Source organism: Phocoena phocoena, chromosome 14, assembly GCF_963924675.1.
Source record: "Phocoena phocoena chromosome 14, mPhoPho1.1, whole genome shotgun sequence".
Lineage (NCBI taxonomy): Eukaryota > Metazoa > Chordata > Mammalia > Artiodactyla > Phocoenidae > Phocoena > Phocoena phocoena.
In genome coordinates, this window is record NC_089232.1 from 13,504,500 (window position 1) to 13,524,565 (window position 20,066).

The following is a 20,066-nucleotide window of genomic DNA, read 5'->3' on the forward strand; positions in this document are numbered from 1 at the left end:
AAAGCAAAATATACTTATTACTCTCATTTTTATTTTATTGTTATTCATTTTCTTTTGCCAGTGTTGTTGAAATAATGGGAAAATCTCCATCTAAATGTACTTTGTTTAGAATTCAGACTGTATTTCCTCATGTGAACAGTGTTGTAAAGTGACCTGAGGGTTGAGTCATAGGCATAAGCAGTGCGCCCACACCTTAGAGGGAGGATGAAGGAAAGAGTTTCTTCGGCCCTAGGCCCAGAGTTGCCCCAGGCAGGATTTTAAATAGTCTAAGTTTGTCTTTGGCTTTCACTCACCTCCTTTTCTGCCTCATCTCTGACTTTCAACCTAATGCTTTCTTACATCTTAGGAACCTGCAGGCCCTGTATTGGGTATTCAGCATATATGTGTACTATCAGTGTAATTTTTTTTTTTAATGATATATTTTAAGGAAGTTGCTAGGGCTTCCTTGGTGGCGCAGTGGTTGAGAGTCTGCCTGCTGATGCAGGGGACGCGGGTTCGTGCCCCGGTCCGGGAAGATCCCACATGCCGTGGAGCGGCTGGGCCCGTGAGCCATGGCCGCTGAGCCTGCGCGTCCGGAGCCTGTGCTCTGCAACGGGAGAGGCCACAACAGTGAGAGGCCCGTGTACCACAAAAAAAAAAAAAAAAAAGAAAGTTGCTAGAAGGCTATACAAAAAGCTAATAGTGGTTGTTACATCTGTGGAGCTAGAACAAAGAAATGAGAGTAGAGAAAGAACATTAACTTTTCATTTAACCTGCCCTTGCATTGTTCTACTATGAACATCTGCTATTTTCATAATACAGTTTTTAACACCTTAAAAAACAAACTAAATTAATCAACTGGATTTAGTTGCTAATGAGAATTTATCTTATCCCTCAAGTAGGGTAGGGCAGAAAAGTTGAAACACATTTATATCAAAGGAAGTCCAAGGTGGATCAATGACTTGACCAGACACAGCTTCACAGAGCCTCAGTTAGGACTCAGGACTTCACTGGGGACCCAAGGCAGGGAGTCCTTTCTAACTTCTCCTTGCTTCAGAGAAAATAAATATTCTATAAAGATACATCTCATCGTCTTTGAATATTTATAGATCCTTACACTAAAATGAAGAGGCCCGGGATGAAAGATCATGTGGAGAGGCCCAGACCAGCAAATAACTGTGCAGTCACGTCACTGTTGCTGAAAACCACGAATTTTAGTGTCTTATTATGGAACAAAATGACTGATACAATCTAAACTTTAAAAAAGAAGAAGAAAAAAAATATTGCTTCTCCATAACTATCCTGATGCCATCACACTATTACAATCCTGATTTCTGATGTGGTTAAAAAATCTTACTTTTAAATATTTATATTTTAAAAGAAAAAGAACAACAAGCTAAACTGAATAGTTAATACATTCGTAGGAATAGAAGGAATACGACAAGGATTAGAATTTTATAATATACATTAGCCATTTATGTTAAAGATGTTCTATTTTTCAGAGAGGTTACCCCATTTCCCTGTCTTTTCTGTCTTCCTCAGAGCAATAAACAGTAATTACTACTCTCATAGATAAGCTGCTCCATTGAGTTAGACAGTAATTCCATCTTTATGTTTCAAGTCATTATCATCTCCAAAAACTACCTTTCATTTCACCGCACAGTCTCACTGCACTGTTTCACAGTCAGATTATACTCCTCAAATTTGAAGAGCCTGCATAAAAACTAGAGGCCCAAGGATTTTTAGGGACTGATTCAGTAACAGTGTCTACTGGTATGAACCTTTTATTTATTCATATTTTTAAAACTGCAATAAAAGAAATGAAAGCTACTTTAATGAAAAAGGAACTCAGGAATGAGGTCATTAAATATAACTAGCTACATTTTAAATACAAATACCAGGTATTTCCTGATTAGTATCAGGTAAATATGTAAACTATCTAGCCCAAATTCTGGTCTCAGGAAAAAAGATCAGAGACAAGTACAAAGAAGGTGCTTCATACTATCAGATCCATTTTATGTTTTGTTTTTTTTTTTTTTTTTTTGCGGTACGCGGGCCTCTCACTGTTGCGGCCTCTCCCGTTGCGGAGCGCAGGCTCAGCGGCCATGGCTCACGGGCCCAGCCGCTCCGCGGCATGTGGGATCTTCCCGGACTGGGGCACGAACCCATGTCCCCTGCATCGGCAGGCGGACTCTCAACCATTGTGCCACCAGGGAAGCCCTATCAGACCCATTTTTAAAACAATGAGATCCTTTGTGACAGTCACTTAAGTCTTTCTTTTTATCAGAGATTTCTGTTGGTCCTCTTGTTGGTAATCCATTTATGTCTGCACCCTTACAGTCTATTTTGCCTTTGTTTTTATCATTGGATTCTCTTATAGCTTTCCTAGGCCACATACAACTAACAAAGGGGGAAATCAGAGGGTATATATATGGTTCCAGGAACTTTTTGTAGACCCAGAGCACAACTAGAATGACGATGCAGGGAATGCACACCATTGTCCCAGGCTTGAGATCCTGACCTGCGACCACCAAGCCCCAGTGGCAGTGTCCACGCTTCCAGAGGGGAAGTCACAGGGGGACAGGCCACAGCCAACCCAGTGGGCACCGCCCAATTTAATTTTCAAAAACTCATTATAATATTTAAAAATAAACATAATTTAGTTACCTTTCAGTGTCCAGTATAATACCGTTGTGATCTTCTGCAGGCATCTGTCTCCAGATCACTGACAGCTTGAGGCATAGGTTAAATTTTACATCCAGTTGGTTTCTTTTCTTACTTATTTTCGGTTAAATGAAGAAATCCTAACTCAGAATTAGAGTTCTTTGAGAATAGCAGCAAATAACTGTCAGATAATTAGACTGAGTACAGATTCAGAAATTACAGGGTAATTTTTCACTAAAGAATATCTTCAGGGAATGCCCTGGTGGTCCAGTGGTTAGGACTCTGCGCTTTCACTGCCGTGACCCAGGTTCAAGCCCTGGTCGGGGAACTAAGATCCCGCAAGCCGCACAGTGCAGCCAAAAAAAGAATATCTTCAACTCTGTCAGTTACTACATTGATGAGTACATCACACTCAAAAGTTAGAAGACTTGAATGTTTCAGTGTAAACGCTGGTGCCAAATGAGTACTTAATTCATTGTTTGGTCGTACTTGGCTCTGAAGGTATTTCTCTATGTTCATTTTAACATTTGAATGTGGTTTTTTTAATGTGTCTAATAGTGAATATATGAGTTTCTTTCTCCAGATACTGAAGAAAACAATCCATGGATTAAGAAAGAGTAAAAAAAATAACACAACTGTTTGTACCATATCTTCTTAACTTTTAACAACTGTGTTATTTCAGCCCTAAAGTGATGTATCTAGGCTCTTTAAATATTGGATATATAACCTAGATATATGCCTTTTGGACAAGCCAGGTATTCAGTACTGTGGAGAAACAGTCTAATCTTATCTGTTATTTTGAAAGCTTAACTAAATATACTTGACTTTTACAGCCATCATTGAAAGCTCCATATTTACTCCCTATTTTTTCTGCAACATGCTGAAAAGATACATGTTCAGTTGACCATGATAAGCTTATTTTTAAATTTTTCAGCATTTCTTTTACTGAATCAACATCAAAAAACATATAGCTTATTTTGCCCTTTTTCCCCCTATGAATAAAGCATTGTATTCACAGACCCTTCTTCTCCCCAGGTGCAAAGATAGCAGTACACAGGCTAAGATAGCGCGTGCTTATGTACCTAACACCCAGAACCAGCACAATTTGACATTTTGTTATATTTGCCTCAGTTTTTTTAAAATTAATTTTTATTAGAGTATAGTTGCTTTACAATGTTGTGTTAGTTTCTTGCTGTACAGCAAAGTGAATCAGTCATACCTACACATATATCCACTGTTTTTTAGATTTCCTTCCCATTTAGGTCACCACACCACAGCATTGAGTAGAGTCCCCTGTGCCACACAGTAGGTTCACATTAGTTATCTATTTTATACATAGTAGTGTATATATGTCAGTCCGAATCTCCCAATTCATCCCACCCCCACTTCTCCCCGCCTTAGTTTTTATATTGTAAAAGAAAGCAGTATTACTAAAGTTGAAGCTTCTTTAATACACCTTTGCAGTTCCATTCCCTTCTCTTTCAGCCTCCTCAGAGGTAACCACTATCATGAATATTAAAATTTGTATAAATGGTATTATACTGTGTGTACCATTCTGCATCTTTTTTTTCCCATTTATCATTGTCCTGTTGAAATATACCCATAAATATAATGATAAATATATTTTGATATGATGATAAATATATTTTGATAAATATATTGATATAATGATTATATAGTTTGATATGATAAATAAATATGTTTTTAACTACTGGGTGGTATTCCATCCTGTAAATGTTTCACATTTTATTTTTCTCTTCCCTGTTGATGGACATTTAGGCTGTTTTCAGTTTTTGCTATTACTAAACAGTGCTGGTGTGAATGTCTTTTCACTTTTACACATGTGTTTCTTTAGGACAGTTATATACTCAGAAGTAGAATTGCTGGGTTAAAAACAGCTGGGTTTAAATTTTGCTAGAATTGCAAAATTGTTCTCCAAGGAGACAAATTTGTATTCCCATCAGCGCGGATAAGGGTTCTTTTTTCCATACCTTTCCACCAACCTTTGTCAGACTTCTTAATTTTTGAGAAATGTTATAACATTTCCCTGGGAACTAGTGAGCTTGACCAGTCTCTTCTGTTCTCCTTTTCTTCCTGTGTACTGATTCCAAACTATCTTTGCAATGAGTTATAGCTCACAAATATTCATTAATCTACATGAAAAATATCTCTTCTCCTGTAGCATGTACTTTCAGTAATGAACGTAACTGTAAACATAACGTATATCAAGAGCCTGTTTATCCCTTAAGTATACATCCATAATAATATATTATGTTGTTTCAAATATGTATTATATTGTGGCTTTATCACACCTGAAAAGTAAAATATCTGCTGTTTGGTACTTGTACGTTAAAATACTCTAGGGCTCTGTTCTAGATCCTCTGCTCTTTTCCATCTTGCCTCTCTCCCCATAGGGGATCTCATCTAACCTCATGCCTTTAAATGCCATTGATTTCCAAATCTTTATCTTCAGGCCTGACTTTATCAGTGTATAGTTGGCATCTCCACTCATATCTTAATGGATACGTCAAAATTAATAGGCCCATCCAAGAATCTTGGCTGGTCTTCATCTGTATCCCCGCCTCTCCCTATATTTTCCCCTGGGAATCCAAGACATCATATAATTTCATCTGCAGATATTTCGACATGGGTTTCTAAAAAGCAAGGGTTCTATCCCTTCTGTTTCTTTGTCCTTCAGTTCTTGGGTATGTCGATGTCTTCATTTCATTTCCACTATATTTTCTATTTCTTTCTGAAAGGAAAAGATTTTAGTCAGTTGTTAGGAAAGATTTTAGTCAGTTGTTAGATTTCCCAGACTGATCCATTAATTTTTTTATCTTTCCTGTTCTCACTTTGGAAATAATCATAGTACCTTCCTCATAGAAGTTGTGAGACTTAATTCAGTGCCTGGAACATGGTAACTGCTGTATATGTAGGTTCTAAATGTTATTGTCATTATCGTCATCAATTTGTCTTTGTGTTCTACTTTCTGAGAAATTTGCTCAACTTTATTTTCTATTCCTTCTCGAATTCTTTATTTTAGCTGTCTTAATTTTAATTTTCAGGAAAGAGTTCTCTGATCTTTTTTTAAAAAAATCATCTTGTTCTTATTTCATGAATGTAATTTGTTCTTTATTATTGATAGTCTTTTTTTAATATATATATATTTTTATATTCCTTTCCATTATGGTTTCTCTCAGGATGTTGAATATAGTTCCCTGTGCTCTACAGCAGGACCTTGCTGTCCATCCATTCTGTATGTAGTAGTTTGCATCTAATAACCCGAAACTCCCAGTCCATCTCTCCCCCATCCCCTTGATAATCTTTTTTTTTTTTCCTTTGCTATTTTATTTATTTATTTATTTATTGACATCTTTATTGGAGTATAATTGCTTTACAATGGTGTGTTAGTTTCTGCTTTATAACAAAGTGAATCAGTTATACATATGTCCCCATGTCTCTTCCCTCTTGCATCTCCCTCCCTATCCCACCCTCCCTATCCCACCCCTCTAGGTGGTCACAAAGCACCAAGCTGATCTCCCTGTGCTATGCAGCTGCTTCCCACTAGCTACCTATTTTATGTTTGGTAGTGTATGTATGTCCATGCCACTCTCTCACTTTGTCCCAGCTTACCCTTCTCCCTCCCCGTATCCTCAAGTCCATTCTCTAGTAGGTCTGCATCTTTATTCCCATCTTGCCCCTAGGTTCTTCATGACCACTTTTTTTTTTTTTAGATTCCATATATATGTGTTAGCATATGGTATTTGTTTTTCTCTTGCTGACTTAACTTCACTCTGTATGAGAGTCTCTAGGTCCATCCACCTCACTACAAATAACTCAGTTTCATTCCTTTTTATGGCTGAGTAATATTCCATTGTATATATGTGCCACATCTTCTTTCTCCATTCATCTGTTGATGGACACTTCAGTTGCTTCCATGTCCTGGCTATTGTAACTAGAGCTGCAATGAACATTTTGGTACATGACTCTTTTTGAATTATGGTTTTCTCAGGGTATATGCCCAGGAGTGGGAATGCCGGGTCATATGGTAGTTCTATTTTTAGTTTTTTAAAAACTAAATAGTGGCTGTATCAATTTACATTCCCACCAACAGTGCAAGAGGGTTCCCTTTTCTTCACACCCTCTCCAGCATTTATTGTTTGTAGATTTTTTGATGATGGCCATTCTGACTGGTGTGAGATGATATCTCATTGTAGTTTTGATTTGCATTTCTCTAATGATTAATGATGTTGATCATTCTTTCATGTGTCTGTTGGCAATCTGTATATCTTCTTTGGAGAAATGTCTATTTAGGTCTTCTGCCCATTTTTGCATTGGGTTGTTGGTTTTTCTAATGTTGAGCTGCATGAGCTGCTTGTAAATTTTGGAGATTAATCCTTTGTCAGTTTCTTCATTTGCAAATATTTTCTCCTATTCTGAGGGTTGTCTTTTCGTCTTGTTTATGGTTTCCTTTGCTGTGCAAAAGCTTTTAAGCTTCATTAGGTCCCATTTGTTTATTTTTGTTTTTATTTCCATTACTCTAGGAGGTGGGTCAAAAAGGATCTTGCTGTGATTTATGTCATAGAGTGTTCTGCCTATGTTTTCCTCTAAGAGTTTGATGGTGTCTGGCCTTATATTTAGGTCTTTAATCCATTTTGAGTTTATTTTTGTGTATGGTGTTAGGGAGTGTTCTAATTTCATTCTTTTACATGTAGCTGTCCAGTTTTCCCAGCACCACTTATCGAAAAGGCTGTCTTTTCTCCACTGTATATTCTTGCCTCCTTTAACAAAGATAAGGTGACTATATGTGCGTGGGTTTATCTCTGAGCTTTCTGTCCTTTTCCATTGATCTATATTTCTGTTTCTGTGCCAGTACCATACTGTCTTGATTACTGTAGCTTTGTAGTATAGTCTGAAGTCAGGGAGCCTGATTCCTCCAGCTCCATTTTTCTTTCTCAAGATTGCTTTGGCTCTTCGGGGTCTTTTGTGTTTCCATACAAATTGTGAAATTTTTTGTTCTAGTTCTGTGAAAAATGCCAGTGATAGTTTGATAGGGATTACATTGAATCTGTAGATTAATTTGGGTAGTAGAGTCATTTTCACAATGTTGATTCTTCCAATCCAAGAACATGGTATATCTCTCCATCTATTTGTATCATCTTTAATTTCTTTCATCAGTGTCTTATGATTTTCTGCATACAGGTCTTTTGTCTCCTTAGGTAGGTTTATTCCTAAATATTTTATTCTTTTTGTTGCAGTGGTAAATGGGAGTGTTTTCTTAATTTCACTTTCAGATTTTTCATCATTAGTGTATAGGAATGCCAGAGATTTCTGTGCATTAATTTTGTATCCTGCTACTTTACCAGATTCATTGATTAGCTCTAGTAGTCTTCTGGTAGCATCTTTAGGATTCTCTATGTATAGTGTCATGTCATCTGCAAACAGTGACAGCTTTACTTCTTCTTTTCCGATTTGGATTCCTTTTTCTTCTGTGATTGCTGTGGCTAAAACTTCCACAACTATATTGAATAATAGTGGTGAGAGGGGGCAGCCTTGTCTTGTTCCTGATCTTAGTGGAAATGGTTTCAGTTTTTCACCATTGAGAATGATGTTGGCTGTGGATTTGTCATATATGGCCTTTATTATGTTGAGGAAAGTTCCCTCTATGCCTACTCTCTGGGGGATTTTTATCATAAATGGGTGTTGAATTTTGTTGAAAACTTTCTCTGCATCTATTGAGATGATCATATCGTTTTTCTCCTTCAGTTTGTTAATATGGTGTATCACGTTCATTGATTTGCATGTATTGACGAATCCTTGCATTCCTGGGATAAACCCCACTTCATCATAGTGTATGATCCTTTTAATGTGCTGTTGGATTCTGTTTGCTAGTATTTTGTTGAGGATTTTAGCATCTATGTTCATCAGTGATATTGGCCTGTAGTTTTCTTTCTTTGTGACATCTTTGTCTGGTTTTGCTATCAGAGTGATGGTGGCCTCATAGAATGAGTTTGGGAGTGTTCCTCCCTCTGCTATATTTTGGAAGAGTTTGAGAAGGATAGGTGTTAGCTCTTCTCTAAATGTTTGATAGAATTCGCCTGTGAAGCCGTCTGGTCCTGGACTATTGTTTGTTGCAAGATTTTTAATCACAGTTTCAATTTCAGTGCTTGTGGTTGCCCTGTTCATATTTTATGTTTCTTCCTGGTTCAGTCTCGGAAGGTTGTGCATTTCTAAGAATTTGTCGATTTCTTCCACATTGTACATTTTATTGGCATACAGTTGCTTGTCATTATCTCTCCTGATCCTTGGTATTTCTGCAGTGTCAGTTACTTCTCCTTTTTCATTTCTAATTCTATTGATTTTAGTCTTCTCCCTTTTTTTCTTGATAAGTCTGGCTAATGGTTTATCAATTTTGTTAATCTTCTCAAAGAACCAGCTTTTAGTTTTATTGATCTTTGCTACTGTTTCCTTCATTTCTTTTTCATTTATTTCTGATCTCATCTTTATGATTTCTTTCCTTCTGCTAACTTTGGGGGTTTTTTGTTCTTCTTGTCTAATTGCTTTAGGTGTAAGGTTAGGTTGTTTATTTGAGTTGTTTCTTAAGGTAGGATTGTATTGCTATAAACTTCCCTCTTAGAACTGCTTTTGCTGCATCCCATAGGTTTTGGGTTGTGTTTTCATTGTCATTTGTTTCTAGGTATTTTTTGATTTCCTCTTTGATTTCTTCAGTGATCTCTTGGTTATTAAGTAGTGTGTTGTTTAGCCTCCACGTGTTTGTATTTCTTACAGATATTTTCCTGTAATTGAAATCTAGTCTCATAGCATTGTGGTCGGAAAAGATACTTGATACGATTTCAATTTTCTTAAATTTACCAAGGCTTGATTTGTGACACAAGATATGATCTATCCTGGAGAATGTTCCATGAGCACTTGAGGATAATGTGTATTCTGTTGTTTTTGAATGGAATGTCCTATAAGTATCAATTAAGTCCATGTTGTTTAATGTATCATTTAAAGCTTGTGTTTCCTTATTTATTTTCATTTTGGATGATCTGTCCATTGGTGAAAGTGGGGTGCTAAAGTCTCCTACTATTACTGTGCTACTGTCGATTTCCCCTTTTATGGCTGTTAGCATTTGCCTTGTGTATTGAGGTGCTCCTATGTTGGGTGCATAAATATTTACAATTGTTATATCTTCTTGTATTGATCCCTTGATCATTATGTAGTGTCCTTCTTTGTCTCTTGTACTAGTCTTTGTTTTAATGTCTGTTTTGTCTGATATGAGAATTGCTACTCCAGCTTTCTTTTGATTTCCATTTGCATGGAATATGTCTTTCCATCCCCTCACTCTCAGTCTGTATGTGTCCCTAGGTCTGAAGTGGGTCTCTTGTAGACAGCATATATACGGGTCTTTTTTTTGTATCCATTCAGCCAATCTGTGTCTTTTGGTTGGAGCATTTAATCCATTTACATTTAAAGTAATTATCGATATGTATGTTCCTATTACCATTTTCTTAATTGTTTTGGGTTTATTATTGTAGGTCTTTTCCTCTTCTTGTGTTTCCTGCCTAGAGAAGTTCCTTTAGCATTTGTTGTAAAGCTGGTTTGGTGGTGCTGAATTCTCTTAGCTTTTGCTTGTCTGTAAAGGTTTTAATTTCTCTGTCAAATCTAAATGAGATCCTTGCTGGGTAGAGTAATCTTGGTTGTAGGTTTTTCCTGTTCATCACTTTAAATATGTCCTGCCACTCCCTTCTGACTTGCAGTTTCTGCTGAAAGATCAGCTGCTAACCTTATGGGGATTCCCTTATGTGTTATTTGTTGTTTTTCCCTTGCTGCTTTTAATATTTGTTCTTTGTGTTTAATTTTTGATAGTTTCATTAATATGTGTCTTGGTGTGTTTCTCCTTGCGTTTATCCTGTATGGGACTCTCTGTGCTTCCTGGACTTGATTAACTATTTCCTTTCCCATATTAAGGAAGTTTTCAACTATAATCTCTTCAAATATTTTCTCAGTCCCTTTCTTTTTCTCTTCTTCTTCTGGGACCCCTATAATTCGAATGTTGACGCAATTAATGTTGTCCCCGAGGTCTCTGAGACTGTCCTCAGTTCTTTTCATTCTTTTTTCTTTATCCTGCTCTGCAGTAGTTATTTCCACTATTTTATCTTCCAGGTCACTTATCTGTTCTTCTGCCTCAGTTATCCTGCTATTGATCCCTTCTAGAGAATTTTTAATTTCATTTATTGTGTTGTTCATCACTTTTTGTTTGCTCTTTAGTTCTTCTAGTTCCTTGTTAAACATTTCTTATATTTTCTCCATTCTATTTCCAAGATTTTGGATCATCTTTACTATCATTATTCTGAATTCTTTTTCAAGTAGACTGCCTATTTCCTCTGCATTTGTTAGGTCTGGTGGGTTTTTGCCTTGCTCCTTCATCTGCTGTGTGTTTCTCTGTCTTCTTATTTTGCTTAATGTACTGTGTTTTGGGTCTCCTTTTCGCAGGCCACAGGTTCATAGTTCCCACTGTTTTTGGTGTCTGTCCCCAGTGGCTAAGGTTGGTTCATTGGGTTGTGTAGGCTTCCTGGTGGAGGGGACTAGTGCCTGTACCCTTGATAATCTTTAAAAATGTTTTTTCTTATGTTCCTTGCATTGTTTCTCAGAGCTCCTTCTCCCCATCTCTTTTTTAAGAAAGAGCAAAAGGGAGGTAAGTGAGTGGGGAGGCTGGATTAAGTGTAGGTTTCATGAGGACCTTCCCCAGTCTTCTCAGGCAGGTAGCCTAAGCTACAAAGAGAAAAATGATAATTCATGTAATAAATCCATTTCTTTTAGCCCCTATTATGTGCCAGATATATTGCTGGGGAGCAGGGATAAAATAGTGAACATTGTAGGCAGTCATTGGCCTTAACTATGGAATAAAAAGCAAAAAATAGATAAATTTAATTAAAATAAACAATAAATTAAATAAATAAATGGATATTTATAAATGCAGACTGTGATGGGCACTAGGAGAGTGTAAAAGGGAAATGCACTCAAGGGTGGCTCCTTTCATGCCGTGATGATATCTGAAGGAGGATGAGTAATTAAGCGTTGGGGCAGGGGGGAACCTGGTTCCAAGCAGAGTGTTAGCCGGCATGTGTGAAGGCCCTGGGGCCGCAAAGAACTGTGTCCTCAGACACTGAAGGAGGTTCTGGGAGGCTGGGGTACCTGGGAGCCAGGGGGAGGGATGGTCGGAGAGGATGAGCAGGCAGCTGAGGAAGACGGTTGTGACAGCTGTTAGGAGAGCAGCGCTTTTCAGAGACAAGTTCAGATTGAGACGTGCTGTGGAGGTGCTGCAGATAAAGCTGTAGTGGGAGTTCAGAGGGAGAGCCATGCGGGAGAACCAGAGGGGTGTCTGGGTAGAGGGATTGGGGGCACAGAGGCACAGGTAAGGTAGTTCATGCTGTGTTCAGCAAACAGCCCTCCATCCAGTCCGACAAGAGTGCATGACAGGGGGCAGTGGGAGGTGAGGCTAGAAAGGTAATTTGGAGTCAGAGTTTGGAGAGTTCGGCTGAGGAGCGGTGACTTCATTTCCTAGGCAGTGCGGAGCCCCGCACACTGTAAGCACAGGTTGCAGATGCAGCCAGGCGGGAGGTGGGAGGACCCGAGAGGGGATGGGCAGGGCCGGGTGGGTTAGTCTGGTGGGATGAGTGGGAGAGAGCACACTGGAGAACTGTTCTGGGTGCAGAGTTAAGTGGACACGGTGAAGGCAGAAATAAGCCTGAGGTGCTCCAAACCCTTGACCCTGGAAAGACTGAAGGGCATTAAAAGACACTGGAAGCCCAGAGGGAGGAACAGGCCTAAGAGAGACAGGAGACTCCATCTGGGGCTGTCCAGACTGGCTCCATGAGGGTCACCCTGCTTCCCCAGCTCCTGAGCACGGTGCCTGGCAGGAGGAATCCCCAGGGAGGGCGTTGTTGAGAGGGTTTATAGTTGGATGTTGTCTGTTGGCAAGTTAAATACAACAGAGAAGGTAACTGATGATAGAACCCAGAACAGAGCAGGAGGGAGGAGTCTACATTTTGGGGGATGAGAAAAGAGAACACTAGAAATACTGTGACACGAGTTCCTGAGAGGTCTTTGTCTGTTTTGACCTCCAGTGTCCCCCGTCCCACCCCAAGCCTCTTGTTGTTTGAAAAGCCAATTTGATGAAGTCATTCCTTCTCCTTAAGATGTTCCTTTATTTGGGACTTGCTTGGTGGTCCAGTGGTTAAGAATCTGCCTTCCAATGCAGGGGACACGGGTTTGAGCCCTGGTCTGGGAACTAAGCCTGTGCGCTGCAACTGCTGAGCATGTGGTCCACAACTAGTGAGAAGCCCGTCAGCCACAACAAGGAGCCCGCACGCTGCAACTAAGACCCTACACAGCCAAAAATAAATAAATAAGTATTTAATTTTTAAGCTGTTCCTCTATTCAAGTGCAAATGTCCCTGGGAGGGGTAATATGTTAAGCCTTTTCAGCTCTTAATATGTTTGTCACGATTAGATGTTTTCCAAGTGATAGCATTCTGACAGCAGTTTCTTGCAGAACAAGACAGATGATGAGTATGTTTTGGTTGGGGGAGAAAGTTAAGAGACAGGTAAAAAGGTGGGGCAGGAAATAGAAATGTCAAATGACCCAGAAATTCCACTTCTGGGTAAGTAAGAATTGGAAGCAGGGACTCAGATATTTGTACATCCCTGTTCATAACAGTAAAGGCAACCCAAGTGTATTGAAGGATGAATGGATAAACAAAACATGGTGTATAATACACACAAGGAATATTATTCAGCCTTAAAGAGGAAGGAAGGGACTTCACTGGTGGTCCAGTGGTTAAGAATCCTCCTTCTAGTGCAGGGGACATGGGTTCGATCCCTGGTCGGGGAACTAAGATCCCACATGCTGTGGGGCAACTAAGCCCATGTGCTCTAGAAGAAGCCCATATGCCAGAATGAAAGATCCTGCGTGCCACAACTAAGACCCAATGCAGTCAAATAAATAATTTTTTTTAAAAGGAAGTTCTGACATGTTACAACATGGATGAACATTGAAGGCATTATGCTAAGTGAAATATACCTGTCACAAAAGTGATTCTGCTTCTTTGAGGTATATAGAATCGTCAAAATCATAGAGCCAGAAAGTAGTATGGTGGTTGCCAGGAGCTGGAGGGAGGGGGGATGGGGAGTTAGGAGTTTAATGAGGACAGAATTTCAATTTGGGAAGATGAAAAAGTTTTGGAAATGGATAATGGTGGTGGTTGCACAGCAATACAAATGTACTTAATGCCACTGAACTGTACACTTAAAAGTGGTTAAAACAGTGAATTTTATGTTTATTTTGCCACCCCCAAAATTTTAAAAAAAGTGAGGCAGGCCCAGGTGTTGGGGCCATGATGAGGTCCTGGCAGCAGAGACCGAAGGGGAGCTCTAAGGTCTCGGGTGCTGGGGGCAGAGTGACTAGAGGGGCGAGGGAAGTAGTGAAGACGGAGAGCCAGGCCAGGGAGGCTCCTCTCCCTCTGTACCTGCTGCTATTTCCTTCTTCGTTGTGTTTCTTTGCTTTGTTTCCTAGCTTTGATTAGCACACTTCAAGGCGAGTTTGCAAAGTATGGATCTTTCAGGTAAAACATAATGCTTTGAAATTTAAACCGATGTTGAATCAAAACTCGTTTTTCATAATTCTTTAGTATTTGTAATTTAAGTTATGCAGGCTTACTGTTTTTAAAAAATGCTACAGAAATATATAAAATAAAAAGTAAATGTTCACCATTTCCCTTGTCTGGGTCTCTGCCCTCTTGTCCAACAGTAACTTGTATTAGAGTACCACCTAAATATATATATTTAGTCTAACAGTATGTCATTTTATACACACACACACATTTATTTATTACCCAGGTCTACAAGTCCAAGCCCTTAAATAAACAAATAGGAACAGATTTCCCCCTTTACTTGGCATTTAATGGTTAACAGTGATATAACATATGTAAGATTAAATTCAGTTTCTTTAAGGCCTCCTGAACAATAGTAGTCTTCTAAAATAAATACACATCTGTGTTACTGTTGTCCATACTGATGTTTAACAATGGTTTTAAATGTTTTCCCTCAAAATTTTTTACAAATTCAAATTCTATAGAGCAAATTGTCTTTTTCAAATGAAATATATTTCCTTTGCACAAACAAAATACAATATTAAGAGAAAATTTTTAAAGGGTGAAAAAAATCTATCTGCCTAACAGATTGATTGTTTCCATTTGTTTTATATTTTAGTCATTATTCATATAAATACTTTGCTCAGCTGTAAATGTAGTGTAAGAGCCCGTGATTGGCATTAGGTGAGAGTGACTGGAGACAGCCGTCTCTGTAGAATTTAAAGCCCTTTTTATCCCTGCAGCAAGCGGGATCATCAGAAAGCCACAATTCCAGCCCTCTGTTTTGCTTCCTATAGAAATACCTTTGCCAGGCTGTGCTTTCATAGTATTCTTTTGCTTTTTTTTTTTTAATGGATAAGAAACAGCCATAGGACGAATATTTCTATAAATTTGATAGTTACTGGTACAGTCAGTAAAGATCGTGGTACAAAATTTATCTCGGAACCTAGTGCTGGAAAAAATGATCTTTCCTAGTAAGATAGTATGCTTCTGCAGGCGAGTGTCCTAAACCCGCTACTAACCTTCATGCCTTAGCTGTTGAAATGCTCAAAGCTAAGTTTATTCTCAGTTGCAGGAGCTTTACTAGCCCAGGTCAGTGATTCCCAACAGGGAGCAATTTTGCCCTTCCGAGGACATTTGGCAGTGTAGCATTTTGGTTGTCACAACTAGGCAAGGTAGGGTGTTGCTACCGGCATCTAGTCAGTAGAAGCCAGGGATGCTGCTAATGTCCTAGAAAGCATAAAACAGCCTCCTACAGCAAAGAATTGTCCAGCCCCACCATTATTCACACCATTGCTGACCTACGTTTATGGAGTCAACTCACTCTTTCGAGTCTTTGTATTTATTTTATCATACCTGCTATACATGACTTTTTAATAAACTGCTTCAAATTAGTTTTTCATATGGTAGCCTATAAATTATAAATAAACTTCACTTTACATTTTGAGAGTTTGGAACTTCCCTGGTGGCTTAGTGGTTAAGAATCCACCTGCCAATGCAGGGGACATGGGTTCGAGCCCTAGTCCGGGAAGATCCCACATGGAACGGAGCAACTAAGCCTGTGCGCCACAACTACTGAGCCTGCGCTCTAGAATCCGTGTGCCACAACTACTGAAGCCCACGCGCCTAGAGCCCGTGCTCGGCAACAAGAGAAGCCACTGCAATGAGAAGCCCGCATACCACAAGGAAGAGTATCCCCTGCTTGCTGCAACTAGAGAAAGCCCACTCGCAGCAATGAAAACCCATCGCAGCCAGAAATAAATTTATTTAAAAGAATTTTTTTGAAAGTTTCCCAAATGTGCATAGCTCCAAAAATTTTTTTATGACTGTAATTCCCTTTTATGGCCTTTGGTTTGGGTTCCCCATATTATGGAATGTTTGTACTGTCTTCTTTTCCTTTTAATTTTTATCTTTCCCTTCTTTATTTCTTAATATAACTGTTTTTCTTAACTTTGTTATAAGGAAGAAGTGTCTTATTCAAAGATACTTTCGAGGCTTGACTGTTTGGTTTTTTAAAAAATATTTATTTATTTATTTGGCTGCACTGGGTCTTAGTTGCGGCACTCAGGATCTTCATTGCTGCGTGTGGGAGGGATCTTTAGTTGTGGCACGCAGGATCTTTAGTTGCGGCATGCATGTGGAATCTTAGTTCCCTGACCAGGGATCCAACCCAGGCCCCCTGCATTGGGAGCACGGAGTCTTAACTGCTGGACCACCAGGGAAATCCCGAGGCTTGAATGTTTTTAATATCACTTCTCTGAGCTTTCACTTGTCACTTCTGTGAAATGTGATTGTTAAGATTCCATATTTTCTTATAATTGTATTCATTCTGCTTATAATTGCCATATTTAAGATGGCTTTTAAAAACCAGTCAGTCTAGTTTGTGAATGTTTGCTCTCCTGGGCCCTTGCTATCAGGGAGCTGCATTTTGCTGTTGATGCCATTTTTAATATTTAATTTCTTTTTCTGATTTTTTAATTTAACTGTAATTGCCACAGGAACCCGTGATAAGTAGAAAGAGCTTTGTGGTTTTGTTGCTTTCATTATTGGCATCAGGTTTGTTTTTTTTTAAGGTCTTATTTTTTAATAAATTTAATTTTACTTTTTGGCTGCATTGGGTCTTCGTTGCTGCGCACAGGCTCTAGTTGCGGCGAGTAGGGGCTACTCTTGGTTGCGGAATGCAGACTTCTCATTGTGGTGACTTCTTTTGTTGTGGAGCACGGGCTCTGGGCACACAGGCTTCAGTAGTTGTGGCACACGGGCTCAGTAGTTGTGGCTTGTGGGCTCTAGAGCACAGGCTCAGTAGTTTTGGTGCATGGGCTTAGTGGCTCTGTGGCATGTGGGATCTTCCTGGACCAGGGCTTGAACCTGTGTCCCCTGTATTGGCGGGCGGATTCTTAACCACTGCGCCACCAGGGAAGCCCTGGCGTCAGTTTCTTTTCAGAGTATGTCTATTGGTCTTTGAATCTACTGATTATGAAGTGAAGTCTGTATTTAGATACTTTGTTTCCATATTTGGTTATTGTTATTATAATATTCATAGCAGAACTTGTATTTTTTTCTCAGAGATCTCCTCTTTTTAAAATTTTTTTATTGGAGTATAGATGATTTACAACGTTGTGTTAGTTTCAGGTGTACAGCAAAGTGAATCAGTTATACATATATTCACTCTTTTTTTCTTTTTCTAATTAGCTACAAAATCATATTAAAATACTTCAAAATAACAGAAACATACATGGCAAACAATAAAAACAACATTCTTCTTCAGAACTCTAACATAATTATGATATACCAAATAATTGTAATATAATACAAAGATAAGACTATAGATACACTTAATCATATGAGTCTGAACCACATGAAACTGCCATTTTCTACCTATAAAAATGACTTTTTCGGGCTTCCCTGGGGACGCAGTGGTTGAGAGTCCGCCTGCCAATGCAGGGGACATGGGTTCGTGCCCTGGTCCAGGAGGATCCCACATGCTGCGGAGTGGCTGGGCACATGGGCCATGGCTGCTGGGCCTGTGCGTCCGGAGCCTGTGCTCCGCAGGGGGAGAGGCCACGGCACGGAGAGGCCCGCGTACCGTGAAAAAAAAAATTTTTTTTTCATTATCCATTCTTTTTTAGATTCTTTTCCCGTGTAGGCCATTACAGAGTATTGAGTAGAGTTCCCTATGCTATAGAGTAGGTCCTTATTACTTATCTGTTTCATGTTTATGTCAATCCCATTCTCCCAATTTATCCCTCCCCCACCCCTTTCCCCCCTGGTAACCACAAGTTTGTTTTCTACATCTGTGATTTATTTCTGTTTGTAATAAATAAGTTCATTTGTATCATTTTTTTAGATTCTACATATAAGTGATATGTTTGTCTTTATGTGACTTACTTCACTCAGTATGACAATCTCTAGGTCCATCCATGTTGCTGCAAATCGCATTATTTTGTTATTTTATGGCTGAGTAATATTCCACTGTATATATGTACCACATCTTCTTTGTCCATTCCTCTGTCGATGGACATTTAGGTTGCTTCTATGTCCTCGCTATTGTCCATAGCGCTGCAATGAACAATGGGGTGCATGTTTCTTTTCTTTTCTTTTGCAATTTGTTTTCGGTTCTTTTTTTTTTTTTAAATATCTTTATTGGAGTATAATTGCTTTACAACGTTGTGTTAGTTTCTGTTGTACAACAAAGTGAATCAGCTATATGTGTACATATATCCCCATATCCGCTCCCTCTTGAACCTCCCTCCCATCCTTCCTATCCCACCCCTCTAGGTCATCACAAAGCACCGAGCTGATCTGCCTGTGCTATGCGGCTGCTTCCCACTAGCCATCCATTTTACATTTGGTAGTGTATATATGTCAGTGTTGCTCTCTCACTTTGTCCCAGCTTACCCTTCCCCTACTGTGTCCTCAAGTCCATTCTCTACATCTGCATCTTTATTCTTGCCCTGCCACTAGGCTCCAGTACTGTTTTTTTAGATTCCATATATGTGCGTTAGCATACGGTATTTATTTTTCCCTTTCTGACTTACTTCACTTTGTATGAAAGACTCGAGGTCCATCTACCTCATTGCAAATAACAATTTCGTTCCTTTTTATGGCTGAGTAATATTCCATTGTATATATGTGCCACATCTTTATCCATTCATCTGTTGATGGACATGTAGGTTGTTACCATGTCTTGGCTATTGTGAATAGTGCTGCTAGGAACATAGGGGTGCATGTATCTTTTCATATTATGATTTTCTCCAGACATACGCCCAGGAGTGGGATTGCTGGATTATATGGTAGCTCTGTTTTTAGTTTTCTTATGGAACCTCCATACTGTTCTCCATAGTGGCTGTACCAATTTACATTCCCACCAATGGTGTAGGAGGGTTCCCCTTTCTCCACACCCTCTCCAGCATTTATTGTTTGTAGATTTTTTTGATGATGGCCATTCTGACTGGTGTGAGGGGTGATACCTCATTGTAGTTTTGATTTGCATTTCTCTAATAATTAGTGATGTTGAGCATCTTTTCATGTGCTTTTTGGCTGTCTGAATGTCTTCTTTGGAGAAATGTCTGTTTAGATCTTCCACCCATTTTTTGTTTGGGCTGTTTGTTTTAGAACTTGTATTTTTAATGTGTATTTTCTTTTCATTTGTGTCTCTAGCAGGCATGGAAACATAATGTTGTTTGTTTTTATATACTCTTCTCAGGGTTTTTTTAAATTAAGTTTTTAGAGAGTTAATAGATTCACATACATGCAGTTGTAAGAATTAATAGAAAGATTCTGTGTATACCCTTTACCCATTTTCCCCAGTGGTAACATCTTGCAGAGTTAAAGTAGGTATCACAACCAGGCAGTCAGCACTGATACAGTCAAGCTTTAGAATGCTTCCAGTTTCCATCACTACAGGGATCTCTCATGCTGCGCTTCTGTAACCAAACCCACTTCCCTCCCATCCCCACCCCCTCCTTATATCTGGCAATCACTAATTTGTTCTTCATTTTATAATTTTATCATTTCAAGAATGTTATGTAGGAATCAGACTGGATGTAATCTCTTGGGATTGGCTTTTTTTCCTCTTTTTCTTCTTTTTTTTTAATTGAAGTATAATTGGCATGTAATATTACAATAGTTTCAGATGTACAGCATAGTAATTTGACATTTATATACTTTACAACTTGATCACCTCAATAAATCTAGTAACTGTCTGTCACCCTACAAAGTTATTGCAATATTTTTGACTATAATTCCCTGTGCTGTACATGACATC

General features: G+C 38.9%; 1 protein-coding gene and 1 pseudogene across 1 annotated transcript in view; one reads left to right on the plus strand and one right to left on the minus strand.

Moving 5' to 3' along the window:
- CHMP3 (charged multivesicular body protein 3) overlaps positions 1 to 20,066 on the plus strand; it is an 82,387-nt gene that overhangs the window by 47,112 nt on the left and 15,209 nt on the right. The window lies entirely within an intron of this gene.
- On the minus strand, positions 689 to 2,477 carry LOC136134090 (UPF0729 protein C18orf32 homolog pseudogene; annotated as a pseudogene).